Consider the following 19,362-nt stretch of genomic DNA (forward strand, 5'->3'; position numbering starts at 1 on the left):
AACATCTCCGTAACGCTATCACGGTTACCAAATAACCCTGTGACGAAACGCGCCGCTCTTCTTTGGATCTTCTCTATCTCCTCCGTCAACCCGACCTGGTACGGATCCCACACTCATGTGTAATACTCAAGTACAGGTCGAACGAGTGTTTTGTAAGCCACCTCCTTTGTTGATGGACTACATTTTCTAAGCACTCTCCCAATGAATCTCAACCTGGTACCCGCCTTACCAACAGTTAATTTTATATGATTATTCCACTTCAAGTCGTTCCGCACGCATACTCCCAGATATTTTACAGAAGTAACTGCTACCAGTGTTTGTTCCGCTAGCATATAATCATACAATAAAGGATCCTTCTTTCTACGTATTCGCAATACATTACATTTGTCTATGTTAAGGGACAGTTGCCACTCCCTGCACCAAGTGCCTATCCGCTGCAGATCTTCCTGCATTTCGACACAATTTTCTAATGCTGCAACTTCTCTGTATACTACAGTATCATCCGCGAAAAGCCGCAGGGAACTTCCTACACTATCTACTAGGTCATTTATATATACTGTGAAAAGCAATGGTCTCATGACACTCCCCTGTGGCACGCCAGAGGTTACTTTAACGTCTGTAGACGTCTCTCCATTGATAACAACATGCTGTGTTCTGTTTGCTAAAAACTCTTCAATCCAGCCACACAGCTGGTCTGATATTCCGTAGGCTCTTACTTTGTTTATCAGGCGACAGTGATGAACTGTATCGAACGCCTTCCGGAAGTCAAGAAAAATAGCATCTACCTGGGAGCCTGTATCTAATATTTTCTGGGTCTCATGAACAAATAAAGCGAGTTGGGTCTCACACGATCGCTGTTTCCGGAATCCATGTTGATTCCTACATAGCAGATTCTGGGTTTCCAAAAACGACATGATACTCGAGCAAAAAACATGTTCTAAAATTCTACAACAGATCGACGTCAGAGATATAGGTCTATAGTTTTGCGCATCTGCTCGACGACCCTTCTTGAAGACTGGGACTACCTGTGCTCTTTTCCAATCATTTGGAACCCTCCGTTCCTCTAGAGACTTGCGGTACACGGCTGTTAGAAGGGGGGCAAGTTCTTTCGCGTACTCTGTGTAGAATCGAATTGATATCCTGTCAGGTCCAGTGGACTTTCCTCTGTTGAGTGATTCCAGTTGCTTTTCTATTCCTTGGACACTTATTTCGATGTCAGCCATTTTTTCGTTACTGTTACTGTTACTGATTTGTTTGACTGATGGGGCTGGTAAGTGCTATACCACCTACTGCACTCCCCTGACTTAAGCCCTCGTGAGTTCAACTCGGTTTTTAAACTGAAGGAAACACGTCACGGCATTCGCTTCAGAACTGCCACAAATTCGTCGGGAAATAGACAGCGCCGCGCGAACTGTCAACACAACTGGCACTGCTAAGAGTATCCTACGATTTCCACATCGCTGGCAACGGGTTATACACAATGCTGGTGACTACTTTGAAGGTCAGTAAAACTTTGAAACACGTATCTATTTTGTAAATAAATAGTCGCCACTAATAAAGTTCCAACCCTCGCATGTGTTGAGGCAATTGTACATGTTAACAGATGGCATTCAACGTTCTCTAGACATTAGCTGAGATTGTTCCGTTGCCCATGTGTACTGTGCCTCTTTATTTATTTAATCTGATTAGATTAGGCCGTTCAGGTGCTCTCTTACTTCGGACCAGGATTCTACACCACAGTTCCTTTTGCATCACAGATTATTTAATTTTAAAATGTGTGTGAGATCTTATGTGACTTAACTGCTAAGGTCATCAGTCCCTAAGCTTACACACTATTTAACGTAAATTATCCTAAGGACAAACACACACACCCATGCCCGAGGGAGGAGGATTCGAACCTCCGCCGGGACCGGCCGCAGATTATTTAAATAATGATAATAATTATAATATAACAAATAATACCCGTGTGGGGTTGTTGGTACCCCCATCGGGCGCCTCCCCGGGTGGCGGATAGGGGAAAGCTTCCTAGATATAGGTGGTACTGGGGAAATGAAATACCCAGGGCGGACCAAAAACCAATAAACCCAGTGGTGTCTGTTCAGCATCTGGCGGCCAGTGGCCAGCGTCTGTTCCTCTAGTTGAGGCGGCTGCACAAAAATTGAGTCGTATACCTGTGGTCTCAACAGAGATCACCACAAAAACTAAAATTCAACTTGAACGCATGATGGAAAAGACGACCACAGAGTCACTACCCCAGGCACCAGTCGATAGACTGGATTCACCTGATCATCGGATTCTGGGGGATCAGGGACACCATGCGGAGAAGAATCGGAGCTTCTCAAAAACTCCTCACGCTCTCAAAACGAAACGTAAAAATTTTATACAGGCAAATTAAAGCAACTTACCAACGCAATGGGAAAATTTAACCTGAAAATCACTGCACTGCAAGAGACAAGATTCACAGATGAAGGACACTTTTAACACAGAGAATTACAGGATCTACAAGGACAAACCTGCCATAAAAGTAAGAGACAAACTACCACTTTTCGGAACGGGATTCGCCGTACACATTTCCGTACTCGACCTCAGTTATTGACTTCACGTCTCCCAATGAAAGAGTCTCCCTGTTATCAGTAAAATCAGCTAATAAAGCATACACTCTGATCAATGTGCACGCCCCCACAAATCACCACAATAAAATCTACCCTGAAACAGTGGACAATTTCTGGAAAACACAAGAAGAAACAACAAATAAAGTACCTAGGCACCATGTGAAAATCGTAGTAGGCGATTTTAACGCACAATTATGGAAGGAAAAAAAATTCAGTGATACCACTCGACCCCACACCAAACACAAACGTACCAACAAGAATGGTGAAAAACTAATCGACTTCTGCAGAAACTTTGGACTTAAAATAATGAGTACCCAGTTTCAAAAACCTGCACATAAATTAACCACATGGAGATCACCCAGTCTTAGACAGGGTGAATACCAAATAGACCATGTCGCAATTTCCAAAGAAAACATAAAAGAAATTCAAAACATCAGAACCCGCAAAAGTGTCTTTGAATCAGATCATCATCTTCTCCAAATAAAAACAAAATTCCAACCCAACAGAATGCTAAAAAGGCCACCCAAAAGTACCAAACCAGATCCGGAATTTCTGCAACTCAACAAAGAAAAAAATCATCATGCAAATTAATCAGGAAAAATCAACAGACTGGAAGAAACTAACAGAGAAAATTCAGGAAGCCCTCAAATTAGGACAACCCCTTCGCAACAGGAAACATCGCTGGTGGAATGCAACCTGTGATGAAGCAGTCGACAACCGAATAACTGCACGGAAAAAATTTAGCAGTCACAAAACTGAAGAAAACTGGGAGAACTTTCTTAAAACTCAAAAACAGACCTCAAAAATAATTAGAAAAGAAAAACGGGGATATGACAACAACAGACTCTCTGAAATCCAGCAGGATTTCATCAAAAATAATACAAGAAATTTTTATAAGACTTTCAGAGAAATCTTACAGGGATACCAAGCGCCTAGCTTGTGCTTCAAGAAACCCGATGGCTCTTTAGAAACCAACACGAAAAATAACTGCAAAATCTTAGCCCAATATTTCAGTTCCCTTCTCAACTACGAACGACCCCAAGAAAAACTTGTCTTCTCTTCTCCAGTATTCACACACCCAGACTCGCATGCCCCGGATCTTGAAGAAATTATGGAGATAGTCAAGCAGTTGAAAAATAACAAAGCATCAGGAGAAGATGGGATCATTGCCGAGTTCTGGAAACTAAACGATCCTATACTTACGCAGAAATTACACCATAATGTCAGACATATGGGTAACGAAGCAGATACCAGAAGACTGGAAATGCGCTCTAATTCACCCGCTACACAAAAAGGGCGACAAGACAGACATGAACAATTACAGAGGAATTTCCCTGCTCCCAGTCGCTTACAAAATCCTTTCCAAACCGGTTTTAAACAGGATAGAATCCCAAGCAGATACACTAATTGGTGAATACCAGGGCGGATTCAGAAAAGGACGCTCATGTGCGGAACAGATCTGGTGCTTAAAGACAATATTACAAATGAGGAAATGCAGAAACACAGTAGTTACATTCATCGACTTCAGGAAAGCATATGATTCAGTGGACCGTGGAACCCTGTTTAAAATCATGGAAGAATTTGGGATCGACCGAAAGACACGAAAAATCACAGAACAGACACTTACAGAAACAACGGCCAAAGTGAAATTCATGGGCGAAGTATCAGAACCCTTCGAAATCAAATCTGGAGTCCGACAGGGCGACGGACTATCCCCAATCCTTTTCAATATTGTTCTAGAAACGAACTGTATAGAAAGATCAACATAGTAACAGATGAAATCAGAAAGCGCTGAGCCAAATTTTATACACACATCTACAGGATGGAAGACTACAGAACAGCAAAGAAATTATTCAATATTATAACAAAGAGTAAATGTGGCACAGAATGGCTGAAAGAAGTCCAGAGGGATCTACAGCAGATCAACATAAAAAATCTCGAAGATCGCACCGAGTGCCGGCATAAAATCACAAGTGTGAAGTTTGGGGAAAGAACATCGCGTCAGCCTGGTAAAAATGGACAGAGGAACGGAAGAAGGAGCATTCTGAGAGGATGAGGAGGTTTTGGGAAGCAAAGAAGAAAAACATCCGAAGATGAAATTATGAATTCAAGTTCAATCGCTCTCCTAAAGGGGAACAATCGTTATAATAATAAAATTACAAATAATAATTTCTCGCAACAGAAGTCATAGGATGATTTGGAAGCAGGTGTGCACGTATCTAAGTCCATTTGGAATCGTATTACAGACTAGGTTGCAAGAATAACAGCGAAACTACAACTGCTGATAATAACAATAAAGTTGACATCAGAAATCGTAAATGTAGTTACGAGCGTAAAAGAGCTGCATGTAACGAACGACATATTGAGCCCTAAGAAAGAGAAGTTCAGCTAGACTATCCCAGCTAGGGAGACTGAGAAACGAAAAATTTCTGTTGTGGCACTTCAGTATACAGCGAGGAAAATCATTTCAAAGTCTAATTCCTGCTATCGAATGAAGTTCAGGAATGACGATTGCGCGATAGTCTAAAAGAGGAAATATTTTGATTTGATGGAAACGGGTGTTTCTGCTGTTCTGTTCAGATACGAGGACAAGTAGGTGGTACTGCATACACTGATCAGTCAGGAAACCAGACAGAGTGTAAAACTTGGAAATCTCAGAGCTCCTCTGCACATAGTCAAGGTAGTCGTGAGTAAGATCGTGAAACATTATAGTAATTTACAGTGTTGCAGATATATAATATGTAGATATTAACCACAATCGACAAGCGCCGTGAACTTTCCTGAGACATCACTAACATCTGTGTAATCGACTGTTGGCAGGACAGACGTTTGTATAGATTTCTTTTTCAGACACAAACGTAAGAGAGTTTTATACACTCATGTTCAGAAAAAAACAGAACACCTGTAACGGCTAAAGATAGAACATTCATATTTGCAGGACTCGTAAATTAGTATGTTCCGCAGAACTTGTTACCATTTCAGTCCCCTCGGTTCAGCATGTTTCCTGTTGCCTAGATGGCGCAGGGTCTGCCACGGGCCTTGGTACCTTGTTCCATGCGTGATGGCATCGACGCTTACAACGTGCGAATGGCGTCGTGTGGTATAGCCGTCCGTGCTGCATTCACCTCATTCCAATGTTCATCTGTGGTGGTTGGCACTGGGTTACAGCGATGCACCTACCGTTTCACCATATCCCACACATTTTCGATTGGCAACAAGTCTGGTGATCTGGCGGGCCAGAAAAAAAGGCTGAAAACCTATAACACCAAGAAAGCGCGTGTTCGTGCAGCAACATGTGGTCTGCATTGTCTTGCTGAAAAATTGTGTCTGGGGTGTTGCGTAGAAAGGGTATGGCTGTGGGGCGCAGGATGTCAAATGGTTCAAATGGCTCTGAGCACTATGGGACTTAACTGATGAGGTCATCAGTCCCCTAGAACTTAGAACTACTTAAACCTAACTAACCTAAGGACATCACACACAGCCATGCCCGAGGCAGGGTTCGAACCTGCGACCGTAGCGGCAGCGCGGTTCCAGACTGTAGCGCCTAGAACCGCTCGGCTACTCCGGCCGGCGCAGGATGTCATTCACATAGGTCACACTGGTCACAGTGCACTGGACAGGCACCAACTGTGATTTGTGGTTGTACCCAATACCACCCCACACCATAAAGTGTTGTGTTGGCGCTGTAGGTCTTGTGGGAATGCGGTCACTGTGATGGCGCTCCCCCTGTCTGTGGCGAACCAAAATACGGCCATAATTTTTAAACAAACAGAAACTGGATTCGTCCGAAAACACTATCTGATGCCTTCCCTGTCCCCAGTGACATCGTGTCACACAACATTGCCGTCTAGCATGTTTCTACACGTTCGTCAAATGTAGGCGGGGAAGTGGACGACGCGCACGTAACCCATGCCGTAATAAACGGCGACGGATTGAGAGTGTACGGTGTGTTAGACTGGTTCACTGTTGCGCCAGAGCCGAGGAGGACGCAGATCTGTGCTGCAATGCCATTCGGGTGAAGTGTCAATCTTCTTGGGGAGGGGGGGGGGGGGGTGTTAAGTGGTGCGACCTAACCCATACCATAGTGTGCTACGGCCTTCCGTGAACCATTTCAACATTGCACACCCGATGCAATGTTGAAACACTTCGTCCCGGAAGAGCAGCAAAACCCCGGATGAATGCATCACGTTCTCTCATACCAATAACGCGCCCTCATTCAGACTCGATACATCTACATCTACATCTACATTTATACTCCGCAAGCCACCCAACGGTGTGTGGCGGAGGGCACTTAACGTGCCACTGTCATTACCTCCCTTTCCTGTTCCAGTCGCGTATGGTTCGCGGGAAGAACGACTGTCAGAAAGCCTCCGTGCGCGCTCTAATCTCTCTAATTTTACATTCGTGATCTCCTCGGGAGGTATAAGTAGGGGGAAGCAATATATTCGATACCTCATCCAGAAACGCACCCTCTCGAAACCTGGCGAGCAATCTACACCGCGATGCAGAGCGCCTCTCTTGCAGAGTCTGCCACTTGAGTTTATTAAACATCTCCGTAACGCTATCACGGTTACCAAATAACCCTGGGACGAAACGCGCCGCTCTTCTTTGGATCTTCTCTATCTCCTCCGCCAAACCGATCTGGTACGGATCCCACACTGATGAGCAATACTCGAGTATAGGTCGAACGAGTGTTTTGTAAGCCACCTCCTTTGTTGATGGACTACATTTTCTAAGCACTCTCCCAATGAATCTCAACCTGGTACCCGCCTTACCAACAGTTAATTTTATATGATCATTCCACTTCAAATCGTTCCGCACGCATACTCCCAGATATTTTACGGAAGTAACTGCTACCAGTGTTTGTTCCGCTAGCATATAATCATACAATAAAGGATCCTTCTTTCTATGTATTCGCAATACATTACATTTGTCTATGTTAAGGGACAGTTGCCACTCCCTGCACCAAGTGCCTATCCGCTGCAGATCTTCCTGCATTTCGCTACAATTTTCTAATGCTGCAACTTCTCTGTATACTACAGCATCATCCGCGAAAAGCCGCATGGACCTTCCGACACTATCTACTAGGTCATTTATATATATTGTGAAAAGCAATGGTCCCATAACACTCCCCTGTGGCACGCCAGAGGTTACTTTAACGTCTGTAGACGTCTCTCCATTGATAACAACATGCTGTGTTCTGTCTGCTAAAAACTCTTCAATCCAGCCACACAGCTGGTCTGATATTCCGTAGGCTCTTACTTTGTTTATCAGGCGACAGTGCGGAACTGTATCGAACGCCTTCCGGAAGTCAAGAAAAATAGCATCTACCTGGGAGCCTGTATCTAATATTTTCTGGGTCTCATGAACAAATAAAGCGAGTTGGGTCTCACACGATCGCTGTTTCCGGGATCCATGTTGATTCCTACATAGTAGATTCTGGGTTTCCAAAAACGACATGATACTCGAGCAAAAAACATGTTCTAAAATTCTACAACAGATCGACGTCAGAGATATAGGTCTATAGTTTTCCGCATCTGCTCGACGACCCTTCTTGAAGACTGGGACTACCTGTGCTCTTTTCCAATCATTTGGAACCCTCCGTTCCTCTAGAGACTTGCGGTACACGGCTGTTAGAAGGGGGGGGCAAGTTCTTTCGCGTACTCTGTGTAGAATCGAATTGGTATCCCGTCAGGTCCAGTAGACGTTTCGCTCATAGTTGTATGTCTGCGAGGCATCCTGCACGTCTGCTCAAGCCACACTGATCCATTACCTTCGATTTGTAGCGACAAAGAGAGTAGCAGGAACATTTTACCGGTAGATGGCGTTGCGCTGCAATATCGATGTTGTCCTTGAACCCACAGGCCGACACCATTTTCTGCAGAACATTCTAATGTACATGTGCTGTGAATATGAACTGCCCATCTGTAGTCGTTCAAGGTGTTCTGTTTTTTCTGCACGTGACTGTATTTTTGCCGTTGTTGGAGAGATGCTGATGCCATCTTTCAAACTGTAGTCGTGTTTTCAGCTCAGTAGTACTCGAAGACTCTTCGCTGATGGAGAGAGATTTATATTCGTCATAGAAAGAACTAAAGATGGGAGGGATTTACAAAATTTTGAGGTACTGAGCCCCACAATGTCTACTCAGGATTGCTTGGGTTTTAATGTATAGAGATTCAACTCTATATTCTGAACCCATTTTGATAAAGCCCATAATGCAGCATTGATATTCTTGCTAACTGTCCACCTAATGGTGCTTTTAAGTCTGATACTTTCCTACACAAGCTGTTTAAGAGAACTGTAACGATTTTTTTAAACTTTAGATCGTGTTGTTGAAGAGAAGAGAGATGAGACACTTTTCTTTTGTCGAGAATGTGAGACTCGATTGTGTGACATACCTTCCCGTTACAATAACGTACTTTAAGGCAGGCCTCATATTCTACTATGGTTAAGCGTTAGTATTAATCGACAGGCCCGTGCCGCTCACCTGCAATAACATCCACAACAAATCAGTGAAAATGGAAAAAACAAAGATCATGGTCATCAGGTTATTTCACTCACTTTCAGATATTGAATCAAGGGATCGCACAGTTCGTATCGTGGATACGAAACTGTTACGAAGCTTACCGTGTGGTTATGGAACAATGTACGACGAACTTCAGGTGCTGAAAGTACTGACTGTCAGTTCTTCAAGAGATGTTGCTTCATTCATAACGGCATCACATCGCACGTAAGACAGAATATTTTGCAGTCCTGCGAGTGGTTTCTTGAGCATACCGCTTGAGATGAACATTTCACAGATTTCACTCTACTTACAGAGGACATGGGATTCGCACAGAGTGGAACAGTAAATGACAAAAATAGAGCCAGGTTGTGGCCGAGCGGTTCTAGGCGCTTCAGTCTGGAACCGCGCGACCGCTACCGTCGCAGGTTCGAATCGTGCCTCGGGCATGGATGTGTGTGATGTCCTTAGGTTAGTTAGGTTGAAGTAGTTCTAAGTTCTAGGGGACTGATCTCCTCAGCTGTTAAGTGCCATAGTGCTCAGAGCCATTTCACAAAAACAGATACGAGACGCAATGTTATCGCCACGAATCGGTTCTCTGTTTAATTGCTCAAGGTAGCTTTCAGATAAAGCATTTAAAAAAATTTCACTGGATTCTTTGTCCCTGCCACCCGTTATAAACGTTTGAGTCTCCCGGGACTAACCTAAGGACATCACACACATCCATGCCCGAGGCACGATTCGAACCTGCGACGGTAGCGGTCGCGCGGTTCCAGACTGAAGCGCCTAGAACCGCTCGGCCACAACCTGGCTCTATTTTTGTCATTTACTGTTCCACTCTGTGCGAATCCCATGTCCTCTGTAAATAGAGTGAAATCTGTGAAATGTTCATCTCAAGCGGTCTTTTTCCAAACTATTTTCAGTGAAAAAAAAAAACGCACCTCTAAAAGTGGTCATATTTTACACCGTTGTGAAAAAACTCATGGATGCAAGGGATTCAGTTCGCTTAAATATTGATCTTTAGGCAGGAATTGTGGATGGGAGTGGTCGAGTCTCTCCTATATTTGCGTCCCCGTTCACCAGATGTTAAACAAGTGGATTCTTAGAGTTTCGGCGGGAAGTCCCTACACATGCTCCACACGCTCCCGATCTCTTCACGTGCAATTTCCGTATCTTTGGAACCCAGAAGAAAGACATTCGTGGCCGTCGGTTTATTTCTGGCGAAGACGTGCACGCCTGGATACAGTCATGTTCCGTAGGCAACCGCAGGCATTTTCCCATGAAGGTATTGACCGTCTTGTCTCAAAGTGGGGTGAATATGTTAACAGTTACGGCTATTGCTTTTGACATAATAAACAGTTTACTTAGTTTTTTTCCATCTGTATCTTTTTCAGTTGACGGCCCAAAAAAATCGGCGATTGGAGATGTGTCCTTGATCCAAGTGCTCCTTCACCTTTTCGTGGTAAATCTCAATGTGAAATTAACTAACGTCGATTCCAGACGAATCTTTCGAGATTTTTCGAGACTGTTATAACGGACCTTTGGTTCCACAGCTCAATTTTGCTAAAAGTGCTGCTGAGAACAATTTCTTGTATTTGATGTCTGCAAAGTAAACACAAACGGTCTTTTTCCAAACCATTTTCAGTGAAAAAAAACCGCACTGTAAAAGTGGTCATATTTTACACCGTTGTGAAAAAACTAATGCTTTAACATAGGACTGAAAACATCATTCAGCGGAAGTTGCACAGGCAACTTTTCCCTTCTCTTTTCCGTAGGAATTAAACGACCGAAATACACTTAAAATTATCAGCGTGGTAAATGTAGTGAACTTTTCTTTTCTTTTAATTTTCGATACATTTATGTGTAACATGGTAATTGGATGTCTCTATAGGCCCCCTGGCTCAGCAGCTGTTGTGGCAGAGCACCTGAAGGAAAATTTAGAAAATATTTCGAGTAGATTTCCCCACCATGTTATAGTCCTGGGTGGAGATTTTAATTTGCCGGATGTAGACTGGGAGACTCAAACGTTTATAACGGGTGGCAGGGACAAAGAATCCAGTGAAATTTTTTAAGTGCTTTATCTGAAAGCTACCTTGAGCAATTAAACAGAGAACCGACTCGTGGCGATAACATATTAGACTTTCTGGTGACAAACAGACCCGAACTATTTGAAACAGTTAACGCAGAACAGGGAATCAGCGATCATAAAGCGGTTACTGCATTGATGATTTCAGCCGTAAATAGAAACGTTAAAAAAGGTAGGAAGATTTTTCTGTTTAGCAAAAGTGACAAAAAGCAGATTTCATAGTACTTGACGGCTCAACACAAAAGTTTTGTCTCACGTACAGATAGTGTTGAGGATCAGTGGACAAAGTTCAAAACCATCGTACAATTTGCATTAGATGAGTATGTGCCAAGCAAGATCATAAGAGATGGAAAAGAGCCACCGTGGTACAACAAACGAGTTAGAAAGGTGCTCCAGAAGCAAAGGGAACTTCACAGCAAACATAAATGTAGCCAACGCCTTGCAGACAAACAAAAATTACGCGAAGCGAAATGTAATGTGAGGAGGGCTATGCGAGAGGCGTTCAATGAATTCGAAAGTAAAGTTCTGTGTACTGACTTGGTAGAAAATCCTAAGAAATTTTGGCCTTATGTCAAAGCGATAGGTAGATCGAAACTAAATGTCCAGACACTCTGTGACCAAAATGGTACTGAAACAGAGGATGACAGACTAAAGGCCGAAATACTAAACGTCTTTTCCCAAAGCTGTTTCACAGAGGAAGACTGCACTCAAGTTCCTTCTCTAGATTGTCGCACAGATGACAAAATGGTAGATATCGAAATAGACGACAGAGGGATAGAGAAACAATTAAATTCGCTCAAAAGAGGAAAGGCCGCTGGACCTGATGGGATACCAGTTCGATTTTACACAGATTACACGAAGGAACTTGCCCCCTTCTTGCAGCAGTGTACCGTAGGTCTCTAGAAGAGCGTAGCGTTCTAAAGCATTGGAAAAGGGCACAGGTTATGCCAGTTTTCAAGGAGGGACGTCGAACAGATGTGCAGAACTATAGACCTATATCTCTAACGTCGATCAGTTGTAGAATCTTGGAACACGTATTATGTTCGAGTATAATGACTTTTCTGGAGACTAGAAATCTACTCTGAAGGAATGAGCATGGGTTTCGAAAAAGACGATCTTGTGAAACCCAGCTCGCGCTATTCGTCCACGAGACTCAGAGGCCCATAGACACGGGTTCCCAGATAGATGCCATGTTTCTTGACATCCGTAAGGCGTTTGATACAGATCCGCACAGTCGTTTAATGAACGAAGTAAGAGCATATGGACTATCAGACCAATTGTGTGATTGGATTGAAGAGTTCCTAGATGACAGAACGCAGCATGTCATTCTCAATGGAGAGAAGTCTTCCGAAGTAAGAGTGATTTCGGGTGTGCCGCAGGGGAGTGTCGTAGGAGCGTTGCTATTCACAATATACATAAATGACCTTGTGGGTAACATCGGAAGTTCACTGAGGCTTTTTGCGGATGATGCTGTGGTATATCGAGAGGTTGTAACAATGGAAAATTGTACTGGAATGCAGGAGGATCTGCAGCGAATTGACGTATGGTGCAGGGAATGGCAATTGAATCTCAATGTAGACAAGTGTAATGTGCTGCGAATACGTAGAAAGATAGATCCCTTATCATTTAGCTACAATATAGCAGGTCAGCAACTGGAAGCAGTTAATTCCGTAAATTATCTGGGAGTAGGCAGTAGGAGTGATTTAAAATGGAATGATCATATAAAGTTGATCGTCGGTAAAGCAGATGTCAGACTGAGACTCATTGGAAGAATTCTAAGGAAACGCAATCCGAAAACAAAGGAAGTAGGTTACAGTAGACTTGTTCGCCCACTGCTTGAATACTGCTCGCCAGTGTGGGATCCATACCAGATAGGATTGATAGAAGAGATAGAGAAGATCCAACGGAGAGCAGCGCGCTTCGTTATACGATCATTTAGTAATCGCGAAAGCGTTACGGGGATGATAGATAAACTCCGGTGGAAGACTCAGCAGGAGAGACGCACAATAGCTCGGTTCGGGCTTCTGTTGAAGTTTCGAGAACATACCTTCACCGAGGAGTCAAGCAGTATGTTGCTCCCTCCTATGTATATCTCGCGAAGAGACCATGAGGATAAAATCAGAGAGATTAGAGCCCACCCAGAGGCAGACCGACAATCCTTCTTTCCACGAACAATACGAGACTGGAATAGAAGGGAGAACCGATAGAGGTACTCAAGGTACCCTCCGCCACACACTGTCAGGTGGCTTGCGGAGTATGGATGTAGATGTAGATGTAGAACATTTATAAGTAAATGAATACATAACTTATTGAATACCTGAATTTCTTGCTCGCTTCGCTCTCGCCTATCACGGCTAGCTCTACTCACTGAGAAGCTCTCTGTCTCAAATAACTGGTGATTCAGTCGCCCGTGAGCATTGGCCTTCCTTTCAGTTGTTGAATGATCACAAATACACTCCTGGAAATTGAAATAAGAACACCGTGAATTCATTGTCCCAGGAAGGGGAAACTTTATTGACACATTCCTGGGGTCAGATACATCACATGATCACACTGACAGAACCACAGGCACATAGACACAGGCAACAGAGCATGCACAACGTCGGCACTAGTACAGTGTATATCCACCTTTCGCAGCAATGCAGGCTGCTATTCTCCCATGGAGACGATCGTAGAGATGCTGGATGTAGTCCTGTGGAACGGCTTGCCATGCCATTTCCACCTGGCGCCTCAGTTGGACCAGCGTTCGTGCTGGACGTGCAGACCGCGTGAGACGACGCTTCATCCAGTCCCAAACATGCTCAATGGGGGACAGATCCGGAGATCTTGCTGGCCAGGGTAGTTGACTTACACCTTCTAGAGCACGTTGGGTGGCACGGGATACATGCGGACGTGCATTGTCCTGTTGGAACAGCAAGTTCCCTTGCCGGTCTAGGAATGGTAGAACGATGGGTTCGATGACGGTTTGGATGTACCGTGCACTATTCAGTGTCCCCTCGACGATCACCAGTGGAGTACGGCCAGTGTAGGAGATCGCTCCCCACACCATGATGCCGGGTGTTGGCCCTGTGTGCCTCGGTCGTATGCAGTCCTGATTGTGGCGCTCACCTGCACGGCGCCAAACACGCATACGACCATCATTGGCACCAAGGCAGAAGCGACTCTCATCGCTGAAGACGACACGTCTCCATTCGTCCCTCCATTCACGCCTGTCGCGACACCACTGGAGGCGGGCTGCACGATGTTGGGGAGTGAGCGAAAGACGGCCTAACGGTGTGCGGGACCGTAGCCCAGCTTCATGGAGACGGTTGCGAATGGTCCTCGCCGATACCCCAGGAGCAACCGTGTCCCTAATTTGTTGGGAAGTGGCGGTGCGGTCCCCTACGGCACTGCGTAGGATCCTACGGTCTTGGCGTGCATCCGTGCGTCGCTGCGGTCCGGTCCCAGGTCGACGGGCACGTGCACCTTCCGCCGACCACTGGCGACAACATCGATATACTGTGGAGACCTCACGCCCCACGTGTTGAGCAATTCGGCGGTACGTCCACCCGGCCTCCCGCATGCCCACTATACGCCCTCGCTCAAAGTCCGTCAACTGCACATACGGTTCACGTCCACGCTGTCGCGGCGTGCTACCAGTGTTAAAGACTGCGATGGAGCTCCGTATGCCACGGCAAACTGGCTGACACTGACGGCGGCGGTGCACAAATGCTGCGCAACTAGCGCCATTCGACGGCCAACACCGCGGTTCCTGGTGTGTCTGCTGTGCCGTGCGTGTGATCATTGCTTGTACAGCCCTCTCGCAGTGTCCGGAGCAAGTATGGTGGGTCTGACACACCGGTGTCAATGTGTTCTTTTTTCCATTTCCAGGAGTGTATTTTTGGCGCACTGAAGACGTCTTATTGTTTTTATCTGGTACAAACTGTCAGCATACGTACAGATGCAGACAATTTGACGGAGTTCCACACTCAAGTTGCCGCGTAATTGTGATTTACGTAGTTTCATAATCAAAAACGTTCTGTCACATTACTATGTCAATCGAAATATTGTACCACTTTTGCAACCTCACTATGGAGACGGGGAAACTCTACCTGAGAAAAGCAGTGTCCTCGTAGACGTTCTGGACAGTTTTAGAGTAAAAACAATACTCACTATAAGTAGAATTACCTTGCAAGCCAATCAGTTACATTTGCACACCCACAGGACGCTTTCAACTCAAACGGCAAACGGTCTCGAATTATCTCGAAAACAGTTGTAAGTCTGATAGTGTATCAAGGCCTTTATAACACTCTCCTTGTAATGTTTTCGGGGCCACACTGCGCTCTTCAAATCTTGCATTTTCCTTAACGCCATTGAGCGTAGGGAAATGGACGCTCTTTGTCAAAATATGTCCCTTCTACAGTAGGATTTTCTTTTTAAGTGCATCCGCACCAAATCAGAAAGAAGTCTCCTTGAAATGTCTTACTGTGGACAATGTGCAATAAAGTCCACTTAAGATGCAAAGCCTGCAACCCATTCCAGATGTTATTATTTTCGTTCCTGCCCTCATTTCGTCTATAAATTCAACAATAGCCAGTTTTAAATCGAAAAATCATTCCAGGCATGACCCTTGACATAACCGACGTACTTTGGAGTAATATATGAAGTTTCCATATTCTTCGTTCAGTTCCACGAAATATGTTGCAGCTGTCAAAGGAGTAATACGTGCGACTTAAGAAATTTTACTATTCGTACCGCCAATTTCTTCGCGTGTTCCATGCCTGAGAATTTAGCACAAAGTGTTTCTTCATGTACAGGGAAACAAATTCTGTGTGTCGATCGGTGTAATTTCTTGCTCATTCACTGTCTACTAAATCTTTAAATTCTTTTTTCACAGTATTGTAATGTCGTTTCATACAAAATATGCAGTATCCGCCGTTTATGCGAACTGGCAATTCTTCTCTCTCTCTTCCATCATACGCATTCACTGTAAAAGATTCGACAGATCGTTAGATTACCTCTTTCTGAGCGTGTAGCCACAACAGTGAACGTCCTTCTTACCACGAACAAATAGCGAAGAGTAAACAGCACTGAAACAGCACTTCCGAGAAGAAGAAGTCTATCTGCAAGAAGTTCTCGCAGACAGAGCTCAACACGTCGCTTTTAACGGAATTAAATCCACAGATGTAAAAGTAATATCCGAAGTACCACAGGGAAGTGTTATAGGGCCATTGCTGTTTACTATATATATAAATGATCTAGTAGAGAGTGTGTGTGTGTTTGCACACTGGACTCGCATTCGGGAGGACGACGGTTCGATCCCGCGTCTGGCCATCCTGATTTAGGTTTTCCGTGATTTCCCTAAATCGTTTCAGGCAAATGCCGGGATGGATCCTTTGAAAGGGCACGGCCGATTTCCTTCCCAATCCTTCCCTAACCCGAGCTTGGGCTCCGTCTCTAATGACCTCGTTGTCGACGGGACGTTAAACACTAACCACCTACCTACCCTGTGTGTGTGTTTGAGGTTTACGGGCGCTAAACAGCGTGGTCATCAGCGCCCATCTAGTAGAAAGCGTCGGATGCTCTTTAAGGCTATTCGCAGATCAGGCAGTTGTCTATACCAAAGTACCAACAGGAGAAGATAGTAAGAATTTGCAGAACGACCTGCAGGCAATTGATGAATGCTGCAGACTCTGGCAGTTGACCTTGAACGTAAATAAATGTAACATATTGTTCATACGTAGGAAAAGAAATCCACTACTGTACACTATTGATGACAAACAGCTGGAGACAGCGTCTGCCGTAAAATATCTAGGCGTAACTATCCAGAGCGACCTCAAGTTGAATGGGCAAATAAAACAGATAGTGGGAAAAGCAGACACCAGACTCAGATTCATCGGAAGAATCTTAAGAAAATGTAACTCATGCAAGGAAAGAAGTGGCTTATAATTCGCTAGATCGCCTGATTCTTAAGTATTGTTCATCTATCTGGGATCCCTATCAGGTAGAACTGATAGAGAAAATCCAATGATGAGCGACGCATTTCGTCACGGGATCGTTTAGCTGGCGAGAAAGCGTTACGGATTTGCTAAACAAACTCCACTGGCAAACGTTACAAGAGAGACGTTGTGCATCACGGAGAGATTTGCTATTGAAATTTCGGGACAGCACTTTTCAGGAGGAGTCGGACAACATCTTACTTTCTCCCACACACATCTCGAGTATTGAACACGAGGAGAAAATTCGAGAAATTAGAACCAATACAGAGGCTTACCGAAAATCATTCTTCCCACGCACTATTCGCGAGTGGAACAGGGTTGGAGGGATCAGATAGTGGTACCGAAAGTACCCTCCGCCACACACCATTAGGTGGCTTTCGGAGTATGATGTAGATGTAGACGTAGACAGAGCAAAGTCGAGTGACAAGCCGGGCCTTGGCCTGCACGCGGCCCGCACATCTTGCACAAGTGAAGTTTGGCACATTGTGGCCAGCCGCGCTGTAGACGCTTAGCTTACCGAATATTTGAAGCAAATTTACAATTATAGTTAGAAGATAACGATGCGTGGAAAACGCTGTTTCTTTTTTGTGTTAATACAGTTTAATTCGATCCATCGTAGAGTTGAGAGTTCACTACGCTATGCATGCTATCCAGTGTAACAATTCACTGGAGGCTTCTAGAAACAGCCTTCAGGGCGGCAGGCACTAACGTGCGTCGTAGGAGTGTGGGATTGAGGCTTGCTCAGTTGTGAAACCGCTTGTTAGTTCGCGCACTGTTTAACAAAACTTGTTTTAGTAGTATAATTCATCAGTGCATGCGATTTACTGATTATATTAGGGCTTGTGCGGAGGGAACACTCGTGTTTATTTCGCAAATTAGCTGGCAAACATTTTCAAGCTGGAGTTACGTAATAAAGTGCGGCTACAAAGATAAGCGATTCGCACCAGACTTGGACATTAAAATAGTTGATGGGAAACAAAACTGAAAATTTCAATTTTCTTGGTATAAAAAGTATTCTTGGCTTACACGTTGCTCTGTAACAAATAAATTGTATTGCTACACGCATATTTTATTTGGTGGGCCTTGGATTGAAAAATCATGGACGTCAGCTTCTTTGGGAGTATGTGTGACAAAAAATTTCGACAGAAAAGATAAGAAGCACCAGAATTCAAGAAAGCACCTTTAGAATCAAGTGAGTTTTCAACTGTTTGGTCATGGACAAATTGAACACTCATTTTCCAAAGAAGCCAATCTTATAGCCATAAAATATAATGCGATTGTGAAACAACACAGATCCGTAATTGACTTATTGATATTATATTCAGAGTAAATTTTGAAGATGAAAGTCCGACAACATGGGAATTACCTTGAATAATTGGAACTTTTGTCTACAGAGATACATTTTATTTGTAATCATTTGCAAAACACCCTTGGATTCAAAAGAATATCAAGCACAATTGGAAACGAATTAGTTGAATCGGTTACCCAGGTCATTAATGATTGCATTAAAGAAGAATTACGGTCATGTGAGTTCTACATCTACATCTACATCCATACTCCGCAAGCCACCTGGCGGTGTGTGGCGGAGGGTACCCTGAGCACCTTGAAGGAAGAACCCTTTGTCAAAATGTTGACTGTATACATGGGCACGAGAGTTGATGACCCTATTTCGAAACAGCACAGTGCACAAATTATCCCTGAAAGCGATGATAGCCGTCCGACACATGTATCTGGTACCGACAAAAGACATGAGAGGCCCACATGCCTGCTGCACCTCTCTGACTGCATGCCAGAGTCGCGTATCAGCACCCGATCGACTTCACTTCCTACTACGACCCTCATCAGGTGTCAGACGAATCCATCGCTAATGAATGAAGCGAACCTGGGACCACTGACCATGGTTCCATGTTCCCAAGCCCAGCCAGCTGATCGTATAAAACTGTTGTGTGCAATCTGCATCGACACAGTCGTCTCAGATGCCCCTCAAAAAGCTGCATGCAGTTCTTCATCATTCTTCACAGGTTGCCTACGAGCGTACCGTGTAGGTGTCGCTCATCAGCTGGTAGTGTTCAGCACGGGCAACCTATGTTACGCATATCTTCAGTTTTTGTATCTCATGATAGTGACTTAATGCTCATATCACGTCGTTGTGTTGTCTGTCAGTTCAGTGGATAACTTGATATG

Source organism: Schistocerca serialis, chromosome 2, assembly GCF_023864345.2.
Source record: "Schistocerca serialis cubense isolate TAMUIC-IGC-003099 chromosome 2, iqSchSeri2.2, whole genome shotgun sequence".
Lineage (NCBI taxonomy): Eukaryota > Metazoa > Arthropoda > Insecta > Orthoptera > Acrididae > Schistocerca > Schistocerca serialis.